Below are 10,714 nucleotides of genomic sequence, written 5' to 3' on the forward strand. Positions count from 1 at the left end.
CAAATGGGTTTAGCAAGAACAAGATGTTGTAATATAAATATCAGTAGGGTTGCCAACCGTTCCGTAAAATACGGAATCGTCCAGTATTTGAAAGGAAAAAGATGTGTTTCGTATTGAACTGCACAGTAAATCGGCCAGTGTTAATTTTACTCTACGGGTGTTAATTTTAACACTATTCCAGAGTTTATATAATCCTCACTCATCAGTGTTAAAATAACACTTGCCATAGTGTTGCCATATTAACACTAGCCTAGTGTTTTATAATTAACTCTATCAGAGTTAAAATTAACTCTATTGGAGTGTATCATTAACTCCATCAGTGATTCATAATTAACTCTTATCAGAGTTTCAAAATTAACTCTATTGGAGTAATTAATTAATTAGTTTCTAGAGCCATATATTTATCAAAATAAACATATTAAACAAACCACAGCAAATTAATTACTTTTCTTTTTTTATTAACATTTGCCATGATATGGCTCAAATCAATGCGCAGAGGTACAATATATATGTCAAAGTTTGGTCCATAAGCATTTTGTTGAGCAAAGGCCTTATACTCATACAAATCATTGACTAACAATACAACAGTGTTCCTCACAATCCATAACCACATATGCATGAAAATACTCTGCAACACTGAGTAAACATTTCATAAACAAGAAATAAAACAATATAATCAAGAGATTTTTTACAATTTGACAAACTTGTGTTTTGCTTCAAACCTATTACTAGAGATGTGCAATAATGGGCCAATTTTCCATAAGCAAGACAGATAATGCACCATGAAGTGATGTTACATGTGGGTATACCCAAAGTCCTTTTAGGCAAGTCCCTCCACTCAGCAGCACCCAACATTTTGGGCACTTATCGGGCATCTATTTTGGCAGGCTTCACAACACCAATCTTGCTCTAGCGGCAAGATCACAACACATGATTGGCACAATCAATGTCTTCACAACACACCACATGATTGGCTCAATGTATTCACATGTCCACGTTTTGTCACGGAGGGGGGTGTAATATATGTAAACAACACCATACGTTACAAACTAACCCCATGCATTTCTATGGAGGATTTTTTGAGTGCTGTGTCTCCTCATTAGAAAGTCTACCTCCTTAAAAAGCATGGTGTTCATGTATTCCAAGGCTCCCGAGCTGTTCTTGACCAAACGCTGCGACACTCGTTGCTTTAGGCGCCATGCCAGATAGCCTGTCCCTCTTCCAGCATCGTAGAAGTGTTCCTGCAAAATAATGTGGGCAAGAACTATGATTATCCAGATCAATAGTTGAACATTATTATTATATATAACCTTAAATGGAAATGAGTAAAATCTTACATAGCCATTGGTGGAGTAAAGATCCCTGAGATTAGGAAACAGTCACAATGCCGAGTGCATATCTTTTTCTTTGACTTCGTACTGGTATCCTTCTAAAAACAATAGGAAAATTATATTAGATATATTCAGACAACATTACAAGCTATAAAATGGAAGAGTGATTAAACATGGATTATGGATAAAATATAGACTTAACGCTTCTTGCCACTAAAATATGCTTAAGTAATATTACATTACATTAGATTTGGCTAACACATTTTTAACCAAAGCGACTAACATGGTAGCAGTTTAAGTTTTAAAGCAATTCTCTCAACAATTTAAAAACAGTAGAGTACAGTAAGAATAAGTGCATCAGTGAGTGCTGTTTTTAAACAGTTGAGTGTCAGTTCAAGACAGGTGGTAAGTACTAGGATCAGCAAGACTTGTTGTAAGTAGTGCTATGAGAGGAGATGTTCTCTAAAGAGCTGTGTCTTCAGGAGTTTTTTGAAAATGGAGCCACTGTGTAGTTGGTAATAGATATTCCTACAGCTAAGGTTCTGCCTTATAGCATTTATCAACCCCACAATCACCAGTTCAATATTGTTTTTACATAGCAATTCTATTACCAAATACCTGGATTAAAAGACATCAATTTAGGGTTTTCTTGTCACTCTGCAGGCAGGTTGTGTGAGGCTATATGTGCACAATAATGATTTTTCATTTTATTTCACATTACATTATTCACCCTATTACATGCACTCTATTTTTCTCACTCAAACAGTCAATTGTGATGTTATGTTACACTGTTCTCTCACTTTGAATGAATGGAACGATAACATTGGATCAATGTAAAAATGGCACTACCTAAGTCTGAGTAGGGATGTCCTGATATAACCCCACCCATGGAATCCCTCTCGTTCAGTCAGAAAATAGTTCATAGTTTGACTGGACCTAACTGTTGTATACAATTAGATTAATTTATTCAAAACAAAACATACCCATGGACCAGGATATTCAGAAGATGCCTTCTTGTACAGTGTGTCAAGGTGCTCTACTATACTCCTCCATTATTTCCTCTCCCATTTAACTCTTCTCCAGAACCTCCTGGACCATCTATGCGTAAAAAAAGAAACAATAACAGTGATACACTTGTAAAGAGAAAACTTACATGCACCCTCTAAAAAGTGTAACTCCAGAGTACAAACAAGAAAGCTAAGGGGGCAGCTAGAACGTCAAAAAACAAACGCTATTTAATACCACTGATAGTGCTCAAAATATAATTACACTTCTGTGGTTGTGTGATGAGGGTCTCTACAGACAAACAGAAGTATTGTAAACTTGTAAAGTGTACAGAGAGGTTATAACAAGACCTGTATCTGAAGGAAGCAAATTGCTTGGCTTCGTGTTCCAGTAGCATGAAATCAGTGGGATTTTGATCTTGCAGCACTGGATCTGCAAGCAGATCTGACTGAATCTAATAAACATACTTTACGTTCAGCCAGATCAGTGCAGAGCTGCAAGATTGAATGTGCCCACTGATGAGACACTACTGGAACACAAAGCTAGGCTTCTGCATTTTGGAGACGAGACAGACAAGGATTTCTCCTAGTGATATTTTAATTTTAAATGCTCACCTGTTTGGCCTTTTTCTGCTGAATCTCCTATGGCAGAGGTGTTCTCTTCTTTTGCACCAGTGGATTGATGAGCCTTGTTTGAAGAACAAGAAAAACAAATTGGAATCTTAAAGGGCTGCTTTAAGAAATTCGGTCTCCGATTTTATTTCGCTTAATTCACAAAAGACAAAATCTTTTTTTTTTTTTTTAACCTTACCCACTTTATTTGGCGTGAACAACACGTTTCACAATTTTCTTCATCAGGTTTGAACGTGAACCTAAAGCCTTCACGCCAAATAAAGTCAACAAAATATACCCTTCAGTGTGCGATTTATACTAGTTTTTGACTTTTTAATAGTTATACTGCACACCATCAGCACCTGCAAAAGGGCTGTGCACAGGGATTTTGAACCTTGATTGATTTCAAATGTATTTCTTAAAAAGGATCATAAGGATCTGCATTAACTCCAGCCAGGATACAAAGTGTGCATGTGAAATCATTAAGAAACATGCCTATGGTCAGGCTGATTCATAGTCTAAACAAGCTAGAAAAAAGGGAAAAAAAAGCGTTGCAATATGGCCGCCGAGTGGAGGCACTTGCCTAAAAGGACTTTGGCTAAACTCACATAAAACCTCACCTTCTCGAATTAAACTTTGAAAAGAAAAACCAGGCTGCAGTTTGAGGTACTTTTTTCTCCATGGTACTGGACATTGATGAGCATTTTGCTGACCCTGTTAAAACAAAGAAAATAATTACATCAATACAAGAACAACAATGATTTGACTATCAGCAGTATATCAACTAACCAGCAAAGGACTTCTAAACTTTATTCTGACATTATTTACCACAGGTTACCAAATGTTTCAACCGCAAGTGTTTTTGTCTTAAAATATGTTTATATAATCCCTACTTTTTAAGCAACAGTAAGTTGTATTTAAGTAATAACTTAAACTCAAAACTCAACAGTAAGAAAGTATTTAAGTAATAACTTAAATAATTTTATTAGGCAGTAAACTCATCTACATATTACCATATCCATAAAAAAACTGCTCATAATTTCAGAGAATTAACATTTCTTACTCTGCTCAGCTGTAACGTTATGCCTGATGGACTGAATATCTTTATGCACTCTTTGGCTTACCTGCACCCTTTATAAGTTAGGAAACAAAGAAATTGATCTAACCCAAATAAAGCCAACAGACTCTAACAGAAACGAATACCAGTGCCATACAGAGAATGGAGACTGCACCAAACCAACCAGGCTAACGGTTACCTTACACCTCTGTTTGGTAAAATGCCTAACAGTTAAACGAATGCCTTCGTGGTCTCAGCTAATGTTAGCTAGCAGCAATTTTTTTTATAAGCAAGCAATAGTGTTCAGTTCAACCAAACGTCAATGAGTCGACAGACTGTTATAATTAATCAGTCAACAGATTCATTTGTGCCAGGTGAGCATTTGGCAGCACACTAACGTTAGATCGCTATGAACAGTGGAGTTCTGGCTGTAACTAGTTCTAATGTTAATCAGCTAGGCTACGTTAGCATGTTAGAGCTATTCCCTCAGTGGGTATTCAAATTCCAACTGCCTTTTCAAATTTCAGAAAGGACTTTAAGACGTTGTTGACTCCAATATTACATTAATGTCAGTTTACAGTTTAAGTATTACAAATTAACATAAACTTAACCATTTCAATTTGATAAGGTTATAACCCACCGAAGTTATGTTTGCTTGCTGGATGTTTTACCAATAATTTTCTGAGCTAGCTAGCGACCTTGCTACTAGCTAGCGACCAAGCTAACGTCACCAATATTTCATAGTAGGTAAAACACGTTGGTATGAAAACATATACCTGTGATGTGACATTACTTAATTGTGTATTTGTCGTAGTTTTCATGCTAGCTTACAGAAGTAGAGGGAACAAATGAATTTACCTTTTACTATCCCACGCTGTACTTCAATGGCGTCCATATTCTTTTCAAAAATCTCAACTGAAGGACCGGAAGTGTAAATGACTCCACCCCAGAGTTCGTACATTCACACCCACTTAAAACACTAAGTTGTGAGTTTTAATTACACCGTGGGTGTACATGTTTGTTCAAACAACTCCCGAAGTTACACTAATTAACACTAATGAACACTGAAAAATATGTCTCTGAAAAATTAACACTTAATAACACTGTCAATTTTACTGTGTGGTGAGAATCAATTCAGTGCAAATCTATGACAGATCAATATAATAAGTTAGACTATGAATGAAGAATGCACGATTTATATAAGATAAAGGGAAACCTTGCTGCTGTCATTTATCCCTCTCAGTTTGTCTATCATCACTATACGAGCAGAGAATGCACTTTTTGTTTAAGCCCCTGTGAGTCACTAGGCCTATATTATATATTATGCTGTGAGCGTGAGATGATGTCTTGCTCAGAGTTTTACAGTGCATCTGTGCAAGATAACCAACTAGGCTAGCCTACCGGTACTTGCTGCTGAGACAGAAAAAAAGCCAAATTTGACCAAATTATGCACTCGCTTTACTCAATTATAGAATTTAGAGAATCTACAGTATATGGTAATATAGTATATTGTGCATTCATTTCACACAGTTTAGTAAACGGGCCCACAATATATTTTTTTATATAAATCTTGCAATACACACACACACACACACACACACACACACATAGCCTATACCCCCCCCCCCCCCCCCCGTTCCTTATTTTCATATCAGAAAGATGGCAAGTTGGCTGTATTAAATCTTGACACTGACCGGTAATGAGAACAGGTAAGCTGATGGGTGAACGAGGTTTTGTCTTCTTGTTGTTGAGAGGAGGCAAAAATTACCTCGGCAGACTGACTTCCCGCAAGTTGCTGGTCAGCAACTCTTTGTAGACCCAGGCCCACTTTCCAGTCATTTGTAATGGATAAGGAGGAGCTTGCTAACAGCTTGCTAACAGTGAGCTAACAGAGTTAAAAAAGAAGCTGGACAGACTCTGTCTGCAAGTACTGGAGGGTCTCCAGTCCAGCACGGTCAGGGGCATTTTCTGCGCCTGGTTCCCCATGAGACGATTGGAACACAGCGTACAGGTGTTGGTAGGGGTAAGGTAGGTCTGCAGGTCAGTAACGTAAGCACCTTTGCGCTGAAGCGTTACCACATCAAAACCCTCACCAACCAGGTTGTGTCCGGGAACAAAAGGGGCTCTTTCACATTCCTCCTTTTTCCCTACTCTGCAGGCCTGGAGAGGAGCCAGGTGAAGCAGTGACACCAAGAGGCAGAGCACACTCAGGTTTGCCATGTGGAAGCTGGGGAAAATAACATCAAAAGAACGTCAACAACCCAAGGGTATCATAAAATCCGCCTTAGCACTAAATGGGTACTAAGTACACTGTATCAGCTTGGCTCGACAGTGGGTTTGCAGGCTGTGTCCTATGATAAAAGGTAAAATATTTTATAGTTAATAGCTTCTCTAGACCTTGCTCTCCACTTGCCTAATAACTCTTCACTTCTTTCATCTAAAAGGAAGATACTGTAGAGGTCTCTAGATTTCTCGGATGTCTTATGTCTGTAATACTATCGAATACATCAATGGCATAACTTATAAAGTTCAGTATATAATTTCTTCTTGTAGTGGATTGCAGGAAAGTAACTGTACATGTATGCCTACTTACCCAAAGAGATGTTCTTCGATGTTGTCTATACAGCATGTGTGTGTGTCTGCTTCTCCACTAGATTGTTCTTTACTGATAGGACTTTGTCTACACTGTTTCTCCTTTTATAGAGGTGGAGGGTAATTGCCTGTTGGTGTAAAGTGTAATCAGGACATGAAAAGGAGTTATTGTGTTTGAACACTACATGCATGTTCCGGTTATGTGAATGAGACTTACAGTACAAGTCATGATTATTGATAGCACATGTGGATTGATTTACATTTAAAAGTCACTAGATATCCCCCATCCCTATAATTACCGTGCTGAGTTGCAGAAGGTGGTTGCAGATGCCTCTTTTCAAGCATTAGAAAGATACAGAAAATCGCAGTGAATACAATGGATAATGGAATACAAAGAGACATCGACCTCAGCATAGCAAAGCATTACTTGCCATGGCAAGACAAAATATTGACATTTTTGTAACAACATACTGTAGGCTAATCTCTTTATGGCTCTGGTTAGTACTGATGTGATTCCGTTAATCAGAAGCAGGGCCGTAGTCACCATAGACCAGGGGTCTCAAACACCCGGCCCGCGGGCCAAATCCGGCCCCCGTCCGGCCCGCGACGTATGTCAAAATAATAATGTATTCCGGCCCTTGAGACTTTTTAATTGTGACAAACAACGATACTGATTAAAATAGACGATAGTTCAAGTACGGTGACAAATCTCATTTGTACTCTGCTCCACTATGTGCTAGACATTCAGAGCTTCATTCAAACCCAAAATCGATGCGCAAAGTTTTCAGGAAATACTTGTATTACACGCGAGAAAAACAAAGACGTGCATTTGTAATGACGCGGAAGCGATGCAGGCCATAGTGTTGCATAAATTGAAGCAGAAATTAAGCAGAAATAGGCCTACACCAAATGTTGAAAAACGTTTACGTGTGATGAAGTCTTAGGTAGGCTATGTTATTCACCTATTCTAAATCTGAAGGAAAATATCCTTTTGGAGATTATGATCGATCGTCTATTGAATGGAGGTGCGTCTGCGTGTATACGACGGTGTCCACTAAGCATACCATGCTTATTTCGACCCTCTGCCCAACATAGCTTGGAGGTTGCAGTGGTAATCGTGATGATAGTGTCCGTAATGGACGTGGTACAGACAGCAGGGCTAGTAGAAATAGGGCTCTAAACTACAAAGTCACCCGCAATATGATGCGAACTTCTGGGTACTCAGTTTACCCGCGATAGGAACTGATTTGACCAGAATACTTTATTGTAGGCCTTGTGGTTTAGAAACCATATACATCTTAGGTGTTGGTATACATCTTAGGTGTTTTCCTGTTAATTTGTTATGTGGGTAATATGAAAAAAGGAAAGTAAACCTGCTCAAATATGTTCATCCAGTATTTATTGAAAGGTGCATAATTTGAGGTGCTTGCCATCCAGTGGCAAATTAGATGGGTAAATTTATCCCCTTCATAAACTTTTGTTTTACTCAAAGATTTTTACATTTACAGTAGGACTTTATCTCTGACCACTTTCAAGCCATGGCCTTTTGAAATTTTGATATACAAATCCAATGGTGTTGCTTTCTTAACCCTGACGCCTATAGTTTGCCAGGTTTAAAAAAGTTATGAGAGGAAAATATTTTTATTTGGTGTGAAACACACACATACCTGTTTTTATGCTTTTCATTTGTTTTATAATTTGTATTAATATTTATTTTATCATTATTTTATTTATAAGCTAAGGTTGCTAGCACAGGTGTCTAAAACTAGATAAAAAAACACTTGCACTTTCTGTTTGCAGTTTTGTGTGGTATTTGAAAAAAAGAACATTGCATTTTCAGAAATAGCCGGCCCTCCAATCAGATGACGTTGGCAGAATTGTACCGCATAGCGGTACAGAATATGACCGCCGCTCAGTCCTGCACATCCATTCCGCGAAAATAAATCATATTAATGAATTTGTCTCCATCTTCTACTCCATCCCCCACTCTTGAAACTTTTGTGTATGCTTGTTTGGAATGTGTGTTTGCACACATTCCGCACACAAAGTAGCCTACTGGCGCTGCAAAGGTGAATAGATTTGTTTCTGGGCCAAAAAATCTGTAGCATTGTTATAAAACCTTTAAAATCTCTAAACAATCACAAGTAGGGCAGTTCATCACAGTCCATCCATTGCAACTGGACTGATGAAAGGTACACTTGTAGGCTATTGTATTTGGGAAAAGCAGAAGGTAGCAGCATAATGTATTTATTTATTTATTATTAAACAAAACAATCCCTGTCAGTTCCATGCAGTTTTCAACAGCTATCAAGAAGAGAGGTCATGTCATGGATTTTTGTGAATGTTTCTTCTTCTACATATGCATAAGTTTAGTCATCTAGTTCAAATGATATTCAGCTTTATTGTCAATGCACAAATTAAATACCAGTAGTCTAAAACAAAATGCCGTTTTACCCAGTGATGCAAATAACTGACATGTCCAAAAGGGCCTTCATGAAATGCGTTGCGAGACTGTTCATACACATTTTAACAGGCAAAGTTGAAGAGCTACTGTCCGTTATTGTTTGTGCAAATAATATGCTGATTCATGTTCCCTTGCATTTTGCAACTATGAGGTCCATGGTTAAGCTCAATCTTTTGACGCAATCTTTTGATTTTCACCCAGCCTAATCCATGGTTAACCTGGCCCTAGCCAGATGAATTTCGCTCTGCCTAGCTCCACTCATCCATCTGGAACCGATCCATTGAAGTGTTGCTTCAGAAGGCTGGACCTAATCAAAAAATGCTTGCATATGATTGAATAAGCCACTTGTCCGTCATCTATTGACATGCTACTTCAACCACTCACATCGAAGCCAACCCGTGACGCTGATAACAGTCTCACAGTAGCTTCTACGCTATGTCACATCTATGAAACTCCCGCCCTGCGTCCTGATTGGCTAAACCATAAAGTTGGTTGGAGAAATCACTCTCGAGGTTCCAGATGGATGTGAGTGAAGCTAGGCGGAGCTAAGCGGAACGACATTCATCTGGCTAGGGCCAGGTTAGTCCATGGTAGGCGCCCGATAGAAATATTGTTTAATTTTGCGATTGAGATATCCACGCACTGGCGCCCCCCCTGCGACGTGTTTGCCCCCCCGGTTTTAGAGCTATTCTAAATGCAAAAATGCATAGAGGGAGTTATGACAAAACCGTGACTGTTAACAAACTATATGCTATATAAGGTAGGCCATATGCTAGGCCTATTACACAACACAAATTGTCACTAGGCTATGCTGGCGACCCAAATAAAATCTCCTTTGGAACCAATGGCTTACACCTTACAGTATCAAGCTGCCACCTCTTGGCGAAAAGTTAATAGTTTTGCATATCAGTAGTAATACATTTCACGTAGCTGTGTGAATCACGGAAAGGGCGAATGAAGTGGACACTTCTAAATGGAACCCAACCCACTGTACAGTAGCTCAAGGTCTGTGGCTAAAGCAGCCATAATGAAAGCGTTATCATTGTTTGGATACTTCACACACACGTGTTTTTTAATGCATAGACTACAACTACCAAGCTGGAATCACAGCACATCACTCCCCTCTCACACCCTAAACACGCACTTCGAACAAACAAAAAGCGCCTCAGTCTCACGGAATAGCCATAGGCAAAACTGTATCTGACCGGTGTAACGTTGGTACTAAATCATCCATCGCAAAGAATGATTTTTGTAGCACGTGCAACAAATATGTGTAGGTACAGCCCTGCCCTGAATACATCTCAACGTGCGCTCTAAAACATCTGGTTTAAATGGAGATGTAGATCATCACGGGTGCGTTAATAAATCTATATTGCGGCGAGTTGACACAAATTATTCACTTTGACGAATTTATGTATTTCAGTTACTTTACTTTGAGCCATGCTCTTCCTTACTTGAATCACCTTTGAAAATAGAGGATTGAAGTAGCCTATATGGGTGTTTGGGAATGAACGTTGACTCAGATGCTTTTTGAGACCTTGAGCAGAAATGTCCCAGCCTGGTGTTTAGGATGCATCATAGACAGGTTATCTTTCAGGTAGCCTATATATTTTCCATTATAGTAAACAAACCATCACATAGCGAACGTATTGTG

At 38.7% G+C, this 10,714-nt stretch overlaps 1 long non-coding RNA gene across 2 annotated transcripts; it reads right to left on the reverse strand.

The window, feature by feature from the left end:
• Positions 1-1,130: 1,130 nt before the first annotated feature.
• On the reverse strand, positions 1,131-4,909 carry LOC143114405 (uncharacterized). 2 transcript variants are annotated; one of them, XR_012984912.1, is made up of 7 exons: positions 4,863-4,909; positions 3,568-3,661; positions 2,951-3,023; positions 2,315-2,429; positions 1,950-2,009; positions 1,338-1,429; positions 1,131-1,241 (listed from the first exon to the last, which is right to left on the reverse strand). It is a non-coding gene; the product is annotated as an uncharacterized LOC143114405 (long non-coding RNA). The 2 variants fall into 2 exon arrangements; XR_012984911.1 differs by lacking the exon at positions 1,950-2,009.
• Between the last annotated feature and the right edge of the window lie 5,805 nt (positions 4,910-10,714).

Source organism: Alosa pseudoharengus, unplaced genomic scaffold (assembly GCF_046254945.1).
Source record: "Alosa pseudoharengus isolate Yale_2024_CS ecotype anadromous, Long Island Sound unplaced genomic scaffold, YU_APseudo_1.1 YU_APseudo_1.1_scf_9, whole genome shotgun sequence".
NCBI lineage: Eukaryota > Metazoa > Chordata > Actinopteri > Clupeiformes > Clupeidae > Alosa > Alosa pseudoharengus.